Here is an 18,241-nt window from a genome sequence, read left to right as displayed (position 1 = left end):
GATAGGTTTGCAGCGGTAATAAAAAAATCGTGGTAAAATAATACGCATGACATTTGAAATGCTGTTGAGTTATAACTGTCACTGATTTGTAGTGCACCAAGCAGGTGTGCAAAGCAGTGAGTGTGAGAATGCCGTATGTGGTCTCTGTCACAACCACTAAACTTTTGTAGTGCAAAAGCAGACATAGATGTCAACAGATGAGCATGGCTGTGTTCTAATACAAGTTTATCTATGGACACTGAAATTTGAATTTAATAGAATTTTTGTCTATCATGAAATATTTTTCTGTTCATTTTTAAAAAACCACTTACGTATGTAAAGTTAATTTTTAGTTTGTGTGTCATATAAAAATGGTCAGCTGGCTGTATTTGGCCTGCGGGCTGTTGTCTGCTGACACTTGCTACTGAGCGAGTGTAGGATCTCAGAGACACTGAAGAACACAGCCAGCAGGTCTTGCTTTCAGACTTGGTATAAAAGTCAGGAAACCTCTGCTGTCTCATTCAGCGTCAGATCCCCATTCAGCAGATAGATGCTCAGTAAGTAGTTTTTGAGTAAGTAAATGATAGACAATTCTGGCATATGATAAGCCTATAAACATCTGTGGGATGAATGAAATGAATGAATGACTTAATATATATCTTATACAATATATGGGATTCTAAAAACAATGAGATTAAAATGGATTGTTTAATTTAGGTTAAAAATAGGGTGGCTAGCCCTGAGAAATACGAAAAAGTGTTCAGTAGCTGGGAATCCTTTAGGCTGGGTTACTCATTTAAGTAATAATAACTGGAGAGCGTATTATTTTGGATAATTCAGGTGTGAGGGAAGTTGTAGCAGATAAATGATACACTCTATGGGCTTTTTCAATAAGACTCTTTACGGTTATGTTTTATAATTAAATTCCTTGGAAAAAGGTATGCAGAAAAAATGAAAATAAAACTAGGAGCTAATAGTGTCTTCCGGGGGGTGAACTCAGTGTAGTTTAGTTATTCAATGTACTGGACTATTTAAATGAAGTCCACCCTCCCAAATTAATGTGTGCTTTCAGGAATCCGGTGTGTCTCTAGGATATGGTAACTCTGGGACATAAGACTGATAGCCAAAGGTACATTCTCCACTACATTTTCAAACTCATTTAGATTGCATGCAGATGAAGTACTCAGTGAGCTTTTAATCATCCCCTTGGGCGTGGGGCTGCACTCTTCGATCAACTCAGAGGCGTTTCTTACTCCAGCAGTCTTAACGTCGTATAGTCACTTACTAGAGCAAGATTGGATGTGACGTGGCGTCAGTCCAAGTTTTTTGTTTGGTTATGTTCAAGAAGGGTTGGCATTCTGGCTTTTTTACATCCTAACTGTGTCATCACAGGCAAGGTGCTTCCCCTTCCAGAGCCTTGGTTTCTTCCTCTGAGGAAAGTTCTAACATGATCTGCTTCAGAGTTTGAATGTAGAGATTAAATGAGACAATATGTGTCAACTGCTCAGCACAGTGCTTGGAGAAAGGTAACGGTAGATATTTATATTCAATGACAGATTTCGTACTTTAATATTTCTTTGTTTAAGATGACTAGGTGACTGTTGACACTGCATAATGTAAGCTTATTATGGACAGAGTTAACAGTAACTACTTACAAATGTTGGGTGAATGAACTACAGCCTTTTCATACCCACAGGATAGCCCATGGGTCTGCTGTGCATGTGTGTACAAGACGTTTTTAACTACTATTTTGTTAACTAGTATTTTTCTTGTTTTCTTACTTTGCTTGAAAGAGGTTAAAGCAAATTTCGTTAATGAGATTTGCGAGAAGGAATACAAGGGCTATTAATCATTCATTAATTTATCCATTCTTTGTTTATTTCAACAAATGCTGATCACTGTGTGCAAGCACTGGGGACAGTGAAGGACAAGATGGGGATCCTGCTCCTAAGGTGCTCACTTAGAGTTGGGAGACCGTCACTCAGTGAGTGAAGCAGTAATAGAGTTAGAGCATGGGATACTGGGAGGAATGGAAGGGGCGCCTATGCTGGCTGTGGGAGACCAGAGATTTCCCAGAGGAAGGAAATCTCTGCTGAAGCTGGTGAAGTAGTGATGAGGGGATCGGACTGGCAGCAGAGGGAGCAGTGAAAGTGCCCGGAGAAGGTGTTATGGGGTAAGCCATCTGATGAAATGCAAGCGCTCGCTAAAGGCAGGAAGGAGCCTGTGAAAGGTTTTAAGCACACAAAAACGTTTGTGTTTGAAATGTGATTTTGGTAGGTGTGCAGGACAAGTGAAGGCTGTGAGCAGGGAGACCACTGCAGAGGCTGTTGCAGTGTGCCACGAGAGAGGAGATTGTGGCTGTGGGGCTAGAGAGAAAGTGAACAGATTCGAGATCTACTAAAGAGTTAGAGTTGATTTTAGTTGGTCCTAATTGAGGGTGGGGATGTGAAAGATGGAGGATTAAATAATGATTCCCAAGGTTTTTACTTCAGCCTCTGGGTGGATGTTAGTGCTATTCACTGAGATAGCTAACCTGAGAGGAAGAGCAGGTTTTGTCGGGAGAAATGAGGAAATGCTGAGTTCTTTTCTAGTCATATTGATTTTTCAGTGATTATGGGACCTTTGGATGGAGATTCCCCTAAACGTCTGCAGTTTAGGAAAGGCATTCTAGCATGTGTTCGATCTCCCAGGAGGCAGTCTAGTCATTTTTTTGGGGGACACCAACAAAGTATAGGCACCTTACCCCTCAAAAAAGAGAGAACATTAGGAAAATCTATAAAGAAGTGACTTAAACTTTAAAATGCTTTTAAGTTTTGTGTCAATTTAGAAAGTATAATTTTAGTTTGTGGTTTAATGTTGCTTTTATTTTGAATGACGAAGGCAGTGAGAACTAGAAGTACAGATTTGTGAGTCACTGCCATAAAGATGATAATGAAAGTGACTGAGCAGATGAGGTTATTCAGTGAGGGAATGAAGAGCAGCAGTTTTCTTTCCTGACTGCACACTGGAATCACTTGGGGACTTTAATAAAATTCTATCACCTAGACCCGTCTCGAGAGGTCCTGACTTAATTGCTCCAGGGTGACCTGGGCCAAGATTTCAGAAGCACTGGCCTGGAGTGGGAAGAGGTCCCAGTAAAGAATATGGAAAATCACAGCAATTAAGGGTCAGGTAAGACAGATAGACTGCCACAGAGTTTAAGGAAACAGCACTCTTCAGGAGCAGGCATATCTGCATCATATGTGCTGGATTCAGATAATTGAGAAGTTCAAAACCAACCAACCAACCAAGCGACCAACCAATCAACCAACCATCATAATCCTCCAAAGTCCCCATCACTACCAACTAAAGTATCCTGCCTGGGATGTATAAAGATGAAAATGACTGCTATGGTTAAAGATTCCATTATAAACCTACATGCTAGAGAAGGGAGCTTGGGAAAGGAATTCATATGCATTGGCCTCAGTATGTATGTATGTATGTGTAATTTTTCTCTGTTGTAGTGTTATATAGCTATAAGTCTTAACAATGATTCAGTCCAACATAGGAGGAAACTTGAAAGTGGAAGCTTAAGTCTGGAAGCAATAATGTTTTTTTAAATTGTGATATGATTCATATATGATAAAACTCATCCTTTTAAAAGTGGTGTCCATTTCTCCATCTGGAAGGACGTTGGTATTAAGGGAGAAAATAGCTACCATGTCTTCCAGTGCTTTGGCGAAACCTCAGATGCATGGCCTTCTGGCCAAGCGCCTGTAATTTCATATTTTTGGAGCAGTCACTGTTTCTCTGGGGGTTGCAGCTTTCTATAAGTTTGCTGTGGCTGAACCAAGGAAGAAGGCGTATGCAGAGTTCTACAGAAATTATGATTCCATGAAAGATTTTGAGGAGATGAGGAAGGCTGGTATCTTTCAGAGTGCAAAGTGATTTCGGAGTGTAAAGAATTTCTTTGAGTTGACTTCCAAGGTAGTTTGTCACTGACCTGTGTTCCAGAACTATGAAACATGGATATTTGGGCTAAGGGATAGTTTCTCTTCATAAATAAACAAATGTTGTAGACAGTAAAAAATAAATAAATAAATAAGATGAAAAAGTCATCCTTTTAAAATGTATCATTCAGTGGTTTTAAGTATATTCACAAGGTTGTACAACTACCACTACTAATTCCAGAAAAAATGCAGTTTTATCCTATGTGATAGGATAAAAATTTGCTTTTAGTCGTCTTATTTGTAAAATATAATTTTGTCTAATAGCATATTATATAAGACCCAGTATTATTTTATATTATATTACATTATGTTATATTATACCCGGTATTATATTATATTATATTAGACCCAGTCTTATATTATATTAAAATAAGACCAGGTTCTTATATTAATTTTTGCTCCAAAAGACGCATTAGAGCTGATGGTCCAGCTAGGTCTTATTTTCAGGGAAACACAGTATCAACTTACTCAACACCACCGAAAACAACCTCTTATTTAAAAAAAGTTATTTTACTTCTATACAGTGAAAACCAGCATCACGTGCCATAAATAGTAGGTAACAGTAAAAATAAATATAATGGAAATTAATAATGTAAGATTCAACTAAAGCAAATATTTATCTTTAATATATGTTGAATCTGTCCTCTCATGTCCACTTACTACCATCACCACTGCCCCCACTTTGGACCACGGTCTCTGTCTCTCTCACAACACTGCAATCCTCATTCTTGTTTCCCTGCTTCCACTCTTGCCTCCCAAGCATTAGAGACTCAATCCTTCACTTGGCCTTCATGTCTGGCATGATCTGGCCTTGGTACCGGCCTGTCCTCATCTCCCACCATTCTCTTCCTCCTTTACTGCACTCCAGGTAAACTGCCTGCTTTCATTTCCTCAGATGAGTCACTTTCCTTTCAGCCTCTAAGGCTTTGTTCCTGCAATTACTTTAATCTTCCTGGAACACTCTCCGCCTCTTCTCTTCACCTAGTAAACTCCTACTCATCCTTCAGATTTCATGTCTGATGTCACCTTCTCAGGAGCTCTTCATGACCACACCCCCATGCTTCCTGCTCTTGCCTCCTGAGTCAAATCACCCATTATAAAACTTAAGTCTAGGGGGCGGCCAGGTGGTTCAGTTGGTTAGAGCGTGAGCTCTGAACAACAGGGTTGCCAGTTCGATTCCCACGTAGACCAGTGAGGACTATACTGAAGGACGACGACTTATATTTCTAGTAAGTTCTCTAGGTAGGTCACATCCAATGAGGTCAGCACTAGACTGCATAGTGGTGTTGGGGGATCAATACTCTAGAAAACTCGACAAAATGTTTTTTGTAACTGTCTTTCCTCTTTGTTTTGGATGTGAAGTGGAGGATAGGGAGGGAGTACAGTACTGTTATATATTTCTCTGGCTTTTCTGGAAAGAAAACGACTTCTAAGTTGACTTCTTCCTGAAGAAACTAATTCCCAGTTATACCTGTAACAATTTCCCTATAATTTCTTCCCCTTTCACACTATCATCGATTCTGTTCTAATCCTGACTCCCCATATCCGTTTGCAGCAGCTTGGTATATAACTGTTTAACCATTTTATATACATTTGTGTATGGCAACTCATGGAATGTTACAGTAGGCCACTGAGAGAAAGAAGGAAGTTGAGATGAGGTAGGTCCACTCAGGGAATGACTGCAGAAGCTTTGGTCACAAGAAGGGGGATGGAGTGGGCGTTAGCCCCAATTATATTCTTCAAGTGGCATAGAAAAGTTGAATCCAATCTGGTTTTAATATCAGAGATTCCAGTTATCATGGTGCCGTGGGCAGGAAATAGCAGTATTGGATAGAGGCCACAGGGAGTCAGGTGGGCCTGAGGATTTCCATCCCAAGGATCAATTGCCATAGACCCGGCTTCTGTGGGTTGTGTGGGTATTCATGTCGGGAGTGGACCAGGTTGTGGAAAGGGAGAGGGAAACTGGTGACATTAAGCATCCTTTCAGAGCAATGGCTAGATGAGGGGATGTTGGCGGCCAGCTGTGGTCCTGGTGGGGACTGGAGGGTGATACTAGGCAGGTGATGGAAATTCAGCCGAGGATACATGGTTCATGCAGCACTTCCCCTGTCATTCCATGCTACTGATTCTACCTCCTAATCTCTGAAGTCTGTCCCCTCAGCTCTTCTCTCCGCCTCCATTATCTCCTTGCCCTACTGCCTCCTCTAAGAAAATCCGAGTGTCACCATCCAGCTCAGAAGGCTTCTTTGGTGGTTCCTGCTGGCCAGTACTTACTGAATATTTCTTAGTGTTTCTATACAGTTGATCCTCATCCTGTGTGGACTGTGAATTTGCCTTTCATGCCATTTGCAGCAGTGTCACCTGTAATGCACGTTCCCAGCTCAGGGTGAACAAAGCAGTGCTCTGCTTGCTGGTTTCAGCTCTCATACTGTAAACTGGTGTCCTTTTGTGGTCTGTTTAATGCCATGGTTTTCACATTTTTGGTCGTTTTTCTTGTGATTTTGCTGTTTAAAATGGACCCAAATTGTGGTGCTGGAATGCTGTCCAGTGTTTCTACAGTGTAAGGAGGCTGTAATGTACCTTACGAAGAAAATATATATGTTAGGTAAGCTTCATTCATATATGAGTTATAGTGCTGTTGGCTGTGAGTTCAACATTCATGAATCAACAACATATATTAAGCAGGGTGTCCTTAAACAGACACACAAAAAACAAGGCTATGTATTAGTGCGTCCGTGGACGTGTCAGGCCAGAGGCTCCCGGAACCTAGCCCTGTGTTTGGACTAATTCAGTGCTCACTGTGAGTTCATAGAAAAAAACTACTGCAAATAACTAGAATTGAGTGAACAGTGACTCAGTTCTTATACACACACTGCTATTATGCCTGTTTTACAAAAGTGGAAACCAAAGCTTAGGGAAGTTAAATAATTTCCTCAAGGTCCAGTGAGTGGTGTACCTGGAACTAAAACTCAGGACAGTTTGACACCAAGGTTCATGCCCGTAACCCATAGGCAGTGTGGTCTCAAAACCTTAGCAGGGCAGATGAGTTCCCTTGGTATGGCTCTAGCCTAGGGACTCTGCAACAGAGAGGGGGGTATGGGAGAAGGGGACCTAGAAGGGAGGCAGGCCCAGATAGCAAGGGGACTCACCTGCCATGCTAGGGTTTTTAGACAACACAGTCCAGTGGTCAAAAGAGAAAAAAGCGAAAATCATCTCACCATATCCTAAAATTGAGAAAACTATAGTTAACACAGTTAGGTGTATCCCCACCTTTCTCTCTGCCACACTTTCTCTCTCTCTCTCTCTCTCTCTCTCTCTCTCTCTCTCTCTCTCTCAACCCTTCACACCCATCCTAAGCATAGTGAAAAGAACCTGAAAGTGAGGATCCCTAGGTATGGTTCTTCCTGCGGCCCCAGCTACATATAAAGCAACCCACTTCATGTAGAGGGGCTCAGCAATGATCCCTCATGGGGGAAAATCACTCCTGATTCTCCAGATTGGACAGTTAGAAGGATTTGTGTGCAGGGAGAAGCAGTTAAAGCTCGGAATCCTATACATCTCCCCTGAAGACTCATTATCCTCTCAGGGATTTCTCAGGAGCCAGTCAGCACCACCACGTCATGCAGAGCCCAGGGGCATCACTCTGTACGTGCTTTTGTAACCTGCTTTATGTTGTTCATATTGATGTAGACTTTAAAATTAGCACTGAAATGCAAGAAGGATAAATATGGATTTATGTAGAATAAGAAGAAAGTAAGATATACGAAGAAAATAGCATGACCAAAAGCAGAGGCCAGAGGGAGGGTGGCATTTTCAAATGAGACCCAGGGTTGTGTTTGTGTATGTTTGACATGATCTTACTGGCTTGATGTCTTTTTTTTTTTTTTTTTTTTAAGATTTGTTGTTGGATTATTATTTCTTTTCCCCGATGGTCTTCCTGTTTTCTTATAAGTGCAGTAATGGAATAACAGTTGAAGAGCTGACAGGTTCACATGAAGACAGTTTTTGTAACATCATCTGTCAGGTGTCTCTCTCTTTCTTAGTAGTCATCTGGGATTTTGAAGACTGACGGTAGCCATTGCACAAATGTATTGCTGACCTTAGACCCTGCATCTTTTTTAAACAATTAATGTTCGCAAAGCAGTTTGCGGTTGATGAAGAAAACTGTCTGTTAAAATGTACTGAATGGTTAACTCTTTTTATATTTTTTCTTATTTACACACCAAATGCATTAATCTGATTTTTAAACTAAAGTGTGTCATGGCTGCTCTTAAGCACGTTTTTCTTTTGAGCTCTTATATGTTATTCACCCTTTGTATATGGGTATCCTCCATAGTTTTGCTTCTTCTGATTTTCCTGGTAAATATATATTCCTGAAGGCTATATATTTTTTTCTCAGCTGGAAAATAGCATCCAAATGTTTTAATTCTTAATAGAATTAATTTTTTTATATCAATGGAAAAATCTTTAAAATTGTTCAGACAAATCATATACAAATATATACATATACATATGTGTGTGTATGTGTATATGTACATATACAGAGGGTGCCAAAAATGTATACACATTTTAAGAAAGAAAAAAATGTATTCATATATACCGATAACAAAAGATGAATACAAGTCACGTTTGATGTCTGCAGTTACAAGAGGTGCTCAAAGTGGTTACCATCAGTGTCCAGACACTTTTGATTACGGCGAACTGCTTGAGCAACGTTGACCTAAGTGTTAACATCTCTTAAAATGTGTGTATACATTTTTTTGGCACCGCCGATATATATAAACTTTGAATGAGAAACCTGTAAAAATCACAGAGAATGCTTTCTAAGAGAACATTATTCCATGAAGTATGCTTGTTTACAAGAAAAGGTAATGTTTGTCTGAAACACAGGAACAAAAGTGACTGTAAGGAGCAGGTCTATTCTTAATCAAATAACTGCAAAGTTTCAATGTGAGTAACCTAGATACACTGTCCTCTAAGAATTCATAATCTCAAATCCATATTTGTTTTCATAAAAAAGTTGTAAAAATATATAAAGACAGAGGATTATTATGTTGCAAGACCGAACTCTAAAATCAATACTTAATACTGTGTATAAAAATTGTATCACGTGCTTTAATTGTGTATCATAACAGTAAGTATTAAACGATTTCAGACAATTCATAGGTGAAAATTACTACCAGTGAAACCTAGAGGAGAAAAACTGTGACAGTATAAATTCCCAGATAGGTGTTTTAAAGTTAGAAAGCTACACTTTTTTTCTCCTTTTACTTTGTATGGACATGTTAAATGATTCTAGAAATAATAGGTATTTAATTTTGTGGTTTTTCATTTAACTGTAATAGAATAAGATGTATATCAAATTGATATCTGTAAATTAACCCTAAAAGTAACCCTAAAGCTTTATAGATTTTAACCATGGAGAGCATTATGAGATTTTAAAATGACTTTTAAGTTAATAATTCCCTCATAATTTGAGGATATTGGTTTTGATGTGTGAGAATTTTCAGCGGGAGAGTATGTACTTCTGAAGAAGGAATATAATACAAGGAAGTTCTCAAATTCAAATTGGAAGATACTGAGTGTCTCCGGACTGGATTCTGTCTATATATGTGTATTTCTGATTGTTCTTGATATTGGAATTTCTAGTATAAGTTTATTTTTATAAGTAACAGCAGAGATAAACAGGTGATTTATCTATGACTCATTCTGTTGGTGGCGAATCAATTTTAGAAAATATCTTTAGGGGTTTTGATGAGATAACTCAGTTTTAGTAGAAATGAGTCAATGACAGGAGTAATAGAAATCTGTTATGATGTTTCAGATATTCTGTAGCTAAAAAGTACTTGCAAGTTGAATTCATTATCATAGAGTTTACTCAGGCAGGTACAAAATAGCTACCATGTTTCCCCGAAAATAAGACGTAGCCGGACCATCAGCTCTAATGCGTCTTTTGGAGCAAAAATTAATATAAAACCCAGTCGTATTTTAATATAAGACCGAGTCTTATATCATATATCATATCATACCATATCATATCATATCGTATATACTGGGTCTTATGTTAATTTTTGCTCCAAAAGACTCATTAGAGCTGATGGTCTGGCTAGGTTTTATTTTTGGGGAAACATGGTATATTAATTTTTTCTTTTTATGTATGTAATTTATTGGCATATACCTAGGACCCCTTCTGCATCTGGTCATATACCACAATGTTTTGGTTAATTATTTTTGTTTTTTAATTTTTTGCTGTGAAGTAAGACTTGAAGTTCTTAGTGAAGTAACTGAGTTGCATGGCACATACTTGGCAGTGCAGGATACTATTGTATAGACGCGGATGGCAGCACGTTAATACAGTGTGTCGGGTACGTAGCTGGGCACGTGCTCATGGAGGATCGAGGAACAAGGAATATTAATCTGGCTGTGGAGCAAGAGCTGTTTCTGGAATGGAGGTGAGGAGAATCTGCAAGTACAGTTTGAATTAACATTTATCTGGTGCTTTTCGCATGTATTTTCTGTATTAACCTTCAAACAAACCTTGTGAAGTAGATGTTATCTTCATTTTACAAATGAGGAAATTGAGGTTCAGAGATATCAATTGCCTTAGTCGTAGGTTAGCAAGTAGATTTAGCCCATGTCTTCTGGCTGCATATTCTTTCCCTTTTCTTTCTATCAAGTTGAGATAGAGGCAAAATATTGATTCAAATTAAGGGGAGCAGCACAAACTTTGTGAGAGAAGTAGTGCCTGAAGGCCTTAAAGGAAAGGTAACATCTGTATGTATGGAGTTGGGATGTCAGAAACTGGATGAGTGGCTTCTGGACTGAATTTAGCCTGCAGATGAGTTTGGTGTGATTAGCCTGGTGTTTTTTTTTATAAAGTCTGAATTTGAATGGCTTAGGGAGAAAACTCATTTTCTAGTTTTATCATTCCCCACTATATTATTTTCATCTGATTGCACTCACTGGTCTGTTGGGACTCTGCCGTTCCTTTAACATGCAATCCAGAACTGAATGAAGCATATGTGCAAGACATGGAAGAAGATGTGAGGGGAGTGTAAAGAGCAATGTCATCTGGCCTGAGCATAGGTTGTTTTCATCAAGGGTGCAATGGTGGAGAGTTGTTAGGGACCAAATTGTAGATGCCATCCATCCACCTTCATCCCCAGTTCCCCTACCTCTCCCATAGAATCTGGATTGGATGGGTTGGCCACATCCAAGGGAGTAGGATTAAAAAGTGTGATTTATGGGGCTGAGTACTTAGACGGGAGGGCCTGGAATTTCAAACTTAATTGAGGTAGGTCCAATTTCTGTGAGAGTACTGGTGCACACAGGGTCACAAACCTCAGTCTTCTGAGTTTGGAGAAGGAATTATGGTGTAGTTGTGGGTAAATGAGGAAAGGTCTGGAGTTTTGCTGTGAACACTGGATGATGTTTGTGTAGTAGTCCCCCTGTATCTGGGGGTGGTGGTAGAGACATTGCAAGACACCTAGTAAATGCCTGAAACCACAGATAGTATTGAACCCTCTATATGATCCGTGTCACACATTGCTTCTGGTATATGGCAATTTCTGTCCAATAAAAACATTACGGTGTGTCCTCATCCACCTTATTCACTGAATCTGACACGATATGACTTCTGGCTCTTCCCCAAAGTCAAAATGACAATGAAAGGTTAACATTTGAATAGATTCAGGACATCGAGGCAGCCATGACAGCACAACTAAAGACACTCATGAAAGAGGACTCCCAGAACTGCTTCAGAAAGTGGCAAGAACGATGGGATAAGTGTGTTCGAAGTGAGGGGGTGTATTTTGAGGGGAATTAATGACAATGTGTCTTTTACTGTAGTACATTCTTTTTAAAATTTAAACATCCACCGTAGTTTATGATCACACCTCATATACTGTGTTTTTGTCTTTACATCCATACCCATGATAAAGTTTAATTTATAAATTAGGCACAGTAAGAGGTCAATAACAATAATAACAAAACAGAACAATTAGAACAATATTCTGTATGTAATAAAAGTTATGTGAATGTGGCATTAAGTACAATAAGTGTTACTTGAATTTAAGCAGTGTGGTGCCATGACATCTGACAACCGGGATGGCTGCTAAGTGACTAATGTGTGCAGAGAGTAGGGAGATAGCATAGATACTCTAGACAAAGGGATGATCCATGTTCCTGGCAGGACAGAGCAGGATGGTGCGAGATTTCATCACATACCTCAGAATGGCACCCAATTTGAAACTTATGAATTGTTTATTTTTTGGAATTTTCCATTTAATATTTTGAGACCATGGTTGATCAGTGTAACTGAAACTATGGAAATTGAAACTGCAGATAAGGGGGAACTACTGTAGTACACTTTTATGGGACAATGGAAGCATGGTGTTTTTTCAATAAAAAATTTTTAAGAGTCAGGGAGAGAGTGGAAAGGTGCAATCATTTTTGTTTGGGTATGTATAAGTTTGTTTCTTGGGATACCTAATTAAGGCAAGTCCCTCTGACTAGCCACTTTTGGAGTAGGAGTTCTTTCTTTTCTTCCAATGGACTTTGAGTTTTTGGAGGAGAAATTACCATATTTTGCTGTGTGTAATGCGCACTTTTTTGCCCAAATTTGTGAAGGAAAAATAGGATGAGATTGTACATGGGTAGTACTAATTCTGTATCTATATAAATGTTTTTAATTCTTTTATTTATGCTTATGAGTTAAAAACACTTTAGAAATATAAAAATGATATCCATATGCAAAATAATACCCTGGAATACGATTATCGGTTTTGTTGAATTTAGGATGAACTTGCAACGGTGAAGAGTTCTTGGCCTCCTATGATGCGTAAATATCGTAAATTTGTTACTGGTACATAAAATTTCTTGTACCTTGTATCTGTTCTTATGTTTTGTAATTATTTGTTACATAAAATTTCTTGTATCATAATATATTAAAAAATAAATGCTAAAATTCCTTTATAATACAAAAAAACAAGTACCTAAATACAAACAAATAAAAATTTGAATTAAAAAATTAAAATGGGGTCTGAACACACAATGTGATATGTAGATGATGTATTACAGAATTGTACACTTGAAATCTATGTATTTTTACTATTCATTGTCACCCCAATAAGTTTAAATTAAAGAAAAAGTTAAAACAAAAATTGTTTTTTCCCTGACAGTTTGGGCCAAAACCATGGGTGTGCGTTATACACAGGAGTGCCTTATACACAGCAAAATACAGTACCCATCTGTGTCTGAATCCATATCCGTATCTGTATCTGGATTTTGAAATCACAGGCTTCTTTTCCACCTCAGTGCCTTTGCACATGTTTTATTTCCTGTATGTTATGTTCTTCCTCCACTCTTAATGGAGCTGATTAGTTCTTATTCTTATGCTTTACCTGTCAGCATAAATATCCCTCCTTTGAAAGTTTGTTTCTGACCGCGCTATCTAAAAAGTAAGTTATACTGCTACCTTTGTTATTTAATCTTTTGTTAATTTTTACCACAACTTTCATCAATTTATAATTATTTTGTCTAGTTATGTGTCTGTAGCTGTGTACCCTCATAGTAATGTATCCCATAGTACTCTCAGGGAATGTCAATTCTGTGAGAGCAGAGACTATGAATTCAGAATCTAGTTCATCGACAGAATGGATGTTCAAATAAGTATTTGTGAATCAATGAATAAATAGCTAGGATACAACTGAAGAAAAAGATACCATGAGTATTGATGAGAGAGCGTACCATAGATTCCTATGTCAGCTGGAAGATGTGAAGATGTTTTTCTAATGTGTATTATAACTGAAATTCAATGTGTAATAACAGCAGGGGATGCCATATAGATATAGATTAGATATATAGATATAGATTATATAGTTTTATACAGTTAAAATAGGACATTGCTTAATTCTTTTAAAAATTATGTAATCAACACATTTGAAAGTAGAAAGTTTAAATCACAGAGAAGGCTGTAAAGGGAAAGTAAAACTTTTCCTTTCCTCTAATTCCAGTTTTAGTTAATTACTATTAATATGTTCTTATATCTTTTGAGAAATTTTATATATGTATCTCTCTATCATTGCTCCATTTATCTTTCTCTAGCAAGTTAACTAGTAGTTATCTACTTGTTATTTAAACCATTGACAGATTATAAAATTAATATGGTTTGGCTATTTGTTATTTTCGTTTAATATATCTTGGGTATCTTTTCATGTCAACACATAAATATATAATTACTCTTTCTTTAACAGTTTGATACTACTCTATTTTTGAAGTGTCATTCTATTATTTTCCTTCTGTCTTAAAAACTTCCTTTAGCAATTCTTTTAGAGCAAGTCTTCTGGATACAGATTTTCTTAGTTTCCATTCATCTGAGAATGTCATTATTTCATCTTCATTGCTGAAGTGTGTTTTCACTGGATGTAGATTCTGAGTTATAGTATTTTTTTTTTTTCTGTCAGAATTTTAAAAATGTTGTGCTAATTCCTTCTGGCTGCTGTGGTTTTTGATAAGAAATCCATAGTCATTTGAATTATTGCCCCCTTAGAGGTAATGCATCATTTTTCTTTGGCAACTTTCAAGATATTTTTTCTTTGTCTTTAATTTTCAACTGTTTGACTCTGTACCTGGTGTGGATTTCCTTAGCTTTTTCATATGTGGGATTCATTCAGCTTGTTCAATCTGTGTTTATGTCTTTCACCTGGGATGTTTTCAGTTATTATAAAAGAATTTTCTCAGCACTGAACCTATTCCCATCCTTTCTTTCTGTTATTCTTATGATATGAATGTTAAACCTATTGTTATTATTACTGTTCATTTTAAAAATCTTCCCCCCCCCTTTTTTTTTAAAGATTGGATGGTTTCTGTTGATCTGTATTCAGGTCACTTACTCTTTCCTCTGTCATTTATAGTCTGCTATTGAGTCCATTTAGTGAATTTAAAAATTTTGGTTATTGTATTTTTCAGTTCTCTAATTTCCATTTGATACATATATAATTTTCATTTATCAAATTCCCACTTGATTGTATATCTGATACTATAATTTTAATATTTGTTTCAAGAGTATTTGTTATTGTTATTTGAAAATTTTTATAACAACTGCTTTGAAGACTTTGTAAGATAATTTTAACATGTGCTATTTCATCTGTGTCTGTTGAATGTCTTCCTTTGTAAGTTGAGGTTTTTTGTGACTCTTCATATGCTGAGTAATTTTTAATTTTATCCTGGATATTTTGAATGTAATGTTATGGAACCCATGGTTATTTAAATACCATGGAGAATGCTGATGTTTTCTTTTAGCAGACATTTGACCCAGTTAGGTTTAGGCTGTAAGTTCAAACTGCCTTCTGTTGACTCTGGTTCTAATGGCAATATATTTTGAAAGTTTTTGCAGTGCCATTTGAATCTGTCCTACATGCACACCACTCAGTGGTCAATCTGGGACCAGGGCTGAGGTCTCTGTTAGTTTAATTTTCAAAGTCTCTGACGTACTAATGAAGGTCAGATCCACACATGTAAAGATAGGGGGTGAGCCCTGAGTTCATAAACAATTTTATGGGGTCAGTTTCCAGACCTTTTTCTTTTCTACTGCCTCTTCAGTTCTTTCTGTTTTCCTGGGCTCTTTTTTATGATCTTCAGACCAGGAACTGGTGGGTCATCCAACCAAGAGAGAGGAAATAAAAACAAGGGGTTGGTGCCACACCATTGCAGCTGCACCAATCAGAGATAAAGTCTCTCTTTCCTTATAGTTCTGACTTTTATGTTACTGGCCACTTTCAATGCCACCACTCTACCCCTCCGACCCCTCTTGGGCAGTATTGCCTCTGGACTAAGGCATGAGAGAATAACAACAACAACAACAACAACAACAACATGAGAGAAAACAAACGCATGGAAATTTTCCCCATAGGTTTTGAACTTTAGGAGTTTCCTTTTCTGCTCTTTGAGCAAGAAAGGAAGGTTCACTCCTACCTCTCTCTCTGTCTGCACCACAGTGCTCACTTTTAGGTTTTGGCTGTCCTGAGTACAGACCAGTGGCATTGGAAGAAAACAAAATGGCAATCTCACTAACAGTTTGATTACACTTTACATTTTGGTGTTCCTTCCTGATTTACCTGCTGTTACTTACTTTTCTGAGTCAAGTAGCTGCACCACGCATCCTGTCCAGGTTTATAGTTGTAGTCATTGGGAAAGAAAGTTGGCTTGTGCTTACTTCACCTTATGAGGTGCTGGAACTCCATCCTATTCTTCATTGTTTGTAGTTGTCTATTTGATATGAAAAGTTTATTCTCAATTTGTTTTCTTAGTTTTTCTTACACCCTTATCATCTTGCTTTTCTTTTAAGAGTAAATAGTAACCCTGAATTCACTACCCATTACTTTTAGCCTAAGCTTTACTTTTGGAATATTCTCATTAAATCTTGTTCTTAGTGAACTATCATAAAAAATCCAAGGAACTTCTCAAATTATATTTTGAAAGAAAACAGTATTGTAAAATTTATAGCTGACTATTGCCTTATATTTTCAGCAGATTGTATAGTGTCCTGTGTACTGTATGATGCCTAATAAAATGTATCATGACCCCTAAAACACATTCACGTTTGTAGTCTGTGCATGTGTGTGCATGTGAAAGAGAGGATTATTTTGCTAACATCTAGGAATAAAAAGGTATAGGATATAATAAAAATAAAAAAGTAGAATACAACTATTTTAGAGTTTGTATATTGTTTGGTTTGTGTGGATAGAAGGATAGCAGAAGGAGGGGGAATACAGATATATAAATAAAGGTTTATAATAAAAATTGGAAAGGGGATTTTCCAGTCAAGATGGCAGACTAGGTAAACTCTGTGCTTACCTCCTCTCATGATCACGTCAGAATTACAACTGAAATGCAGGTCAACCATCATTGAGAATCGCCTCAAGTCTAGCTGAACCGAAGCCCTACAATTACAGACATACAGAAGAGGGGCAGAGATGCGAAACTGGCTGGTCTCACAACCATGTATGACCATCAAAAATTAGGAGGGCTATCTCTACTGTGGAGGTTCCTCCTACCCTGAGGAGTGATGTGTCCCAGCCCCACACTAGGCTCCCCAGCCCAGGGTTCCAGAGCTGGGAAGAAAAGTTCCTATAACTTCTGGCTGTGAAAACCAGTGGAGATTGTGGCTGAGTGAGACAAGGGCAGCTGCAGTCCCAGGTGCTCCTCTTAAAGGGTCTTCTAGATTGGTCATATAATGACAATTCTTTGTTATTGGAGCTATGAAAGATTATCAACCCCATTCTGTATCCACTAGTAGCTGCTAGACTGCTGGTTTACAGTGTGATTGCATACTGTTGTTTTTCAAAGCTACTGTGGAGTTGAGGATAAGGGGATGGGAACAGATCAAGTTAAAATGTTATAAAGTTCACTGTTTTTACTGTAATTCAGGTTTTCTTCTTTTCTTTTTTTCTGAAATAAATGGTCTCTGGATTGCTGCAAGCCTTTGATTAATTTCCAGAGTTCTGAAATAGTTATTGACTATTTTTTGCCAATGTTCTTATTGTTTTATGTAGGAGATGATTTTTGGCGTCCTTACTCTGCCATTTTTGCTGATGTCACCCCAACATGTGGCTTTTGGGCAAAGTGTTACTAACAGATGTCTTTGCCTCACAACTTCTCTTTAAGTTTAGCTTTATTTTTTCCTTCCATTTTGGTAAATCCCTGTTATTATTTATTTGATTATTTATTGATTTATTTTTAATTAAATTTTATTGGGGTAACAATGGTCAGTAAAGTTACGTATGTTTCAGGTATACAATTCTGTATTACATCATCTAAATATCACATCGTGTGCTCACCACCCAGTCAGTTCTCCTTCCATCACCATATATGTGATCCCGTTAACCCTGTTTATTTTTTTGAGGTGATAAAGAGTGTGTAGCCTGCCTCCTAACAAGGGCATAGCCACATGGCAAGTCCTTTGAATCACTGCTTGCTCTGTTTATGGTTTACCTCAGAAATGTCAAGATGCTCAGCTTTTGAGTGGCATTATTTGCCTTTTCTTTGGGTTGATCTCATCCCAGAGATTCTACTTCCTTCCTACCTGGGGGTTATCAGTAAGAATTTTCTGGATTCACTTTTTCCCATGTCCACAATGCTTCTTAATAGCCATGAAAGGAGCTGAAGGTTGATATCAAAAATCTTGTCTCTTGTCTCTGGATGGCACTTATGAAAATTTGTAGTATCAATTGTTGCCTTATTTTTTTTTTTACTGCCTTTTCCTGAAATGATAC

The 18,241-nt window shown here is 37.7% G+C and overlaps 1 protein-coding gene and 1 pseudogene across 1 annotated transcript in view; both read left to right on the top strand.

Moving 5' to 3' along the window:
- Positions 1-18,241, top strand: part of SUGCT (succinyl-CoA:glutarate-CoA transferase) — an 866,747-nt gene that overhangs the window by 184,461 nt on the left and 664,045 nt on the right. The window lies entirely within an intron of this gene.
- On the top strand, positions 3,630-4,042 carry LOC109433743 (cytochrome c oxidase subunit 6C; annotated as a pseudogene).

The sequence above is a fragment of the Rhinolophus sinicus genome, linkage group LG09 (assembly GCF_036562045.2).
Source record: "Rhinolophus sinicus isolate RSC01 linkage group LG09, ASM3656204v1, whole genome shotgun sequence".
NCBI lineage: Eukaryota > Metazoa > Chordata > Mammalia > Chiroptera > Rhinolophidae > Rhinolophus > Rhinolophus sinicus.
This window is presented reverse-complemented; position numbering and strand designations above follow the sequence as displayed.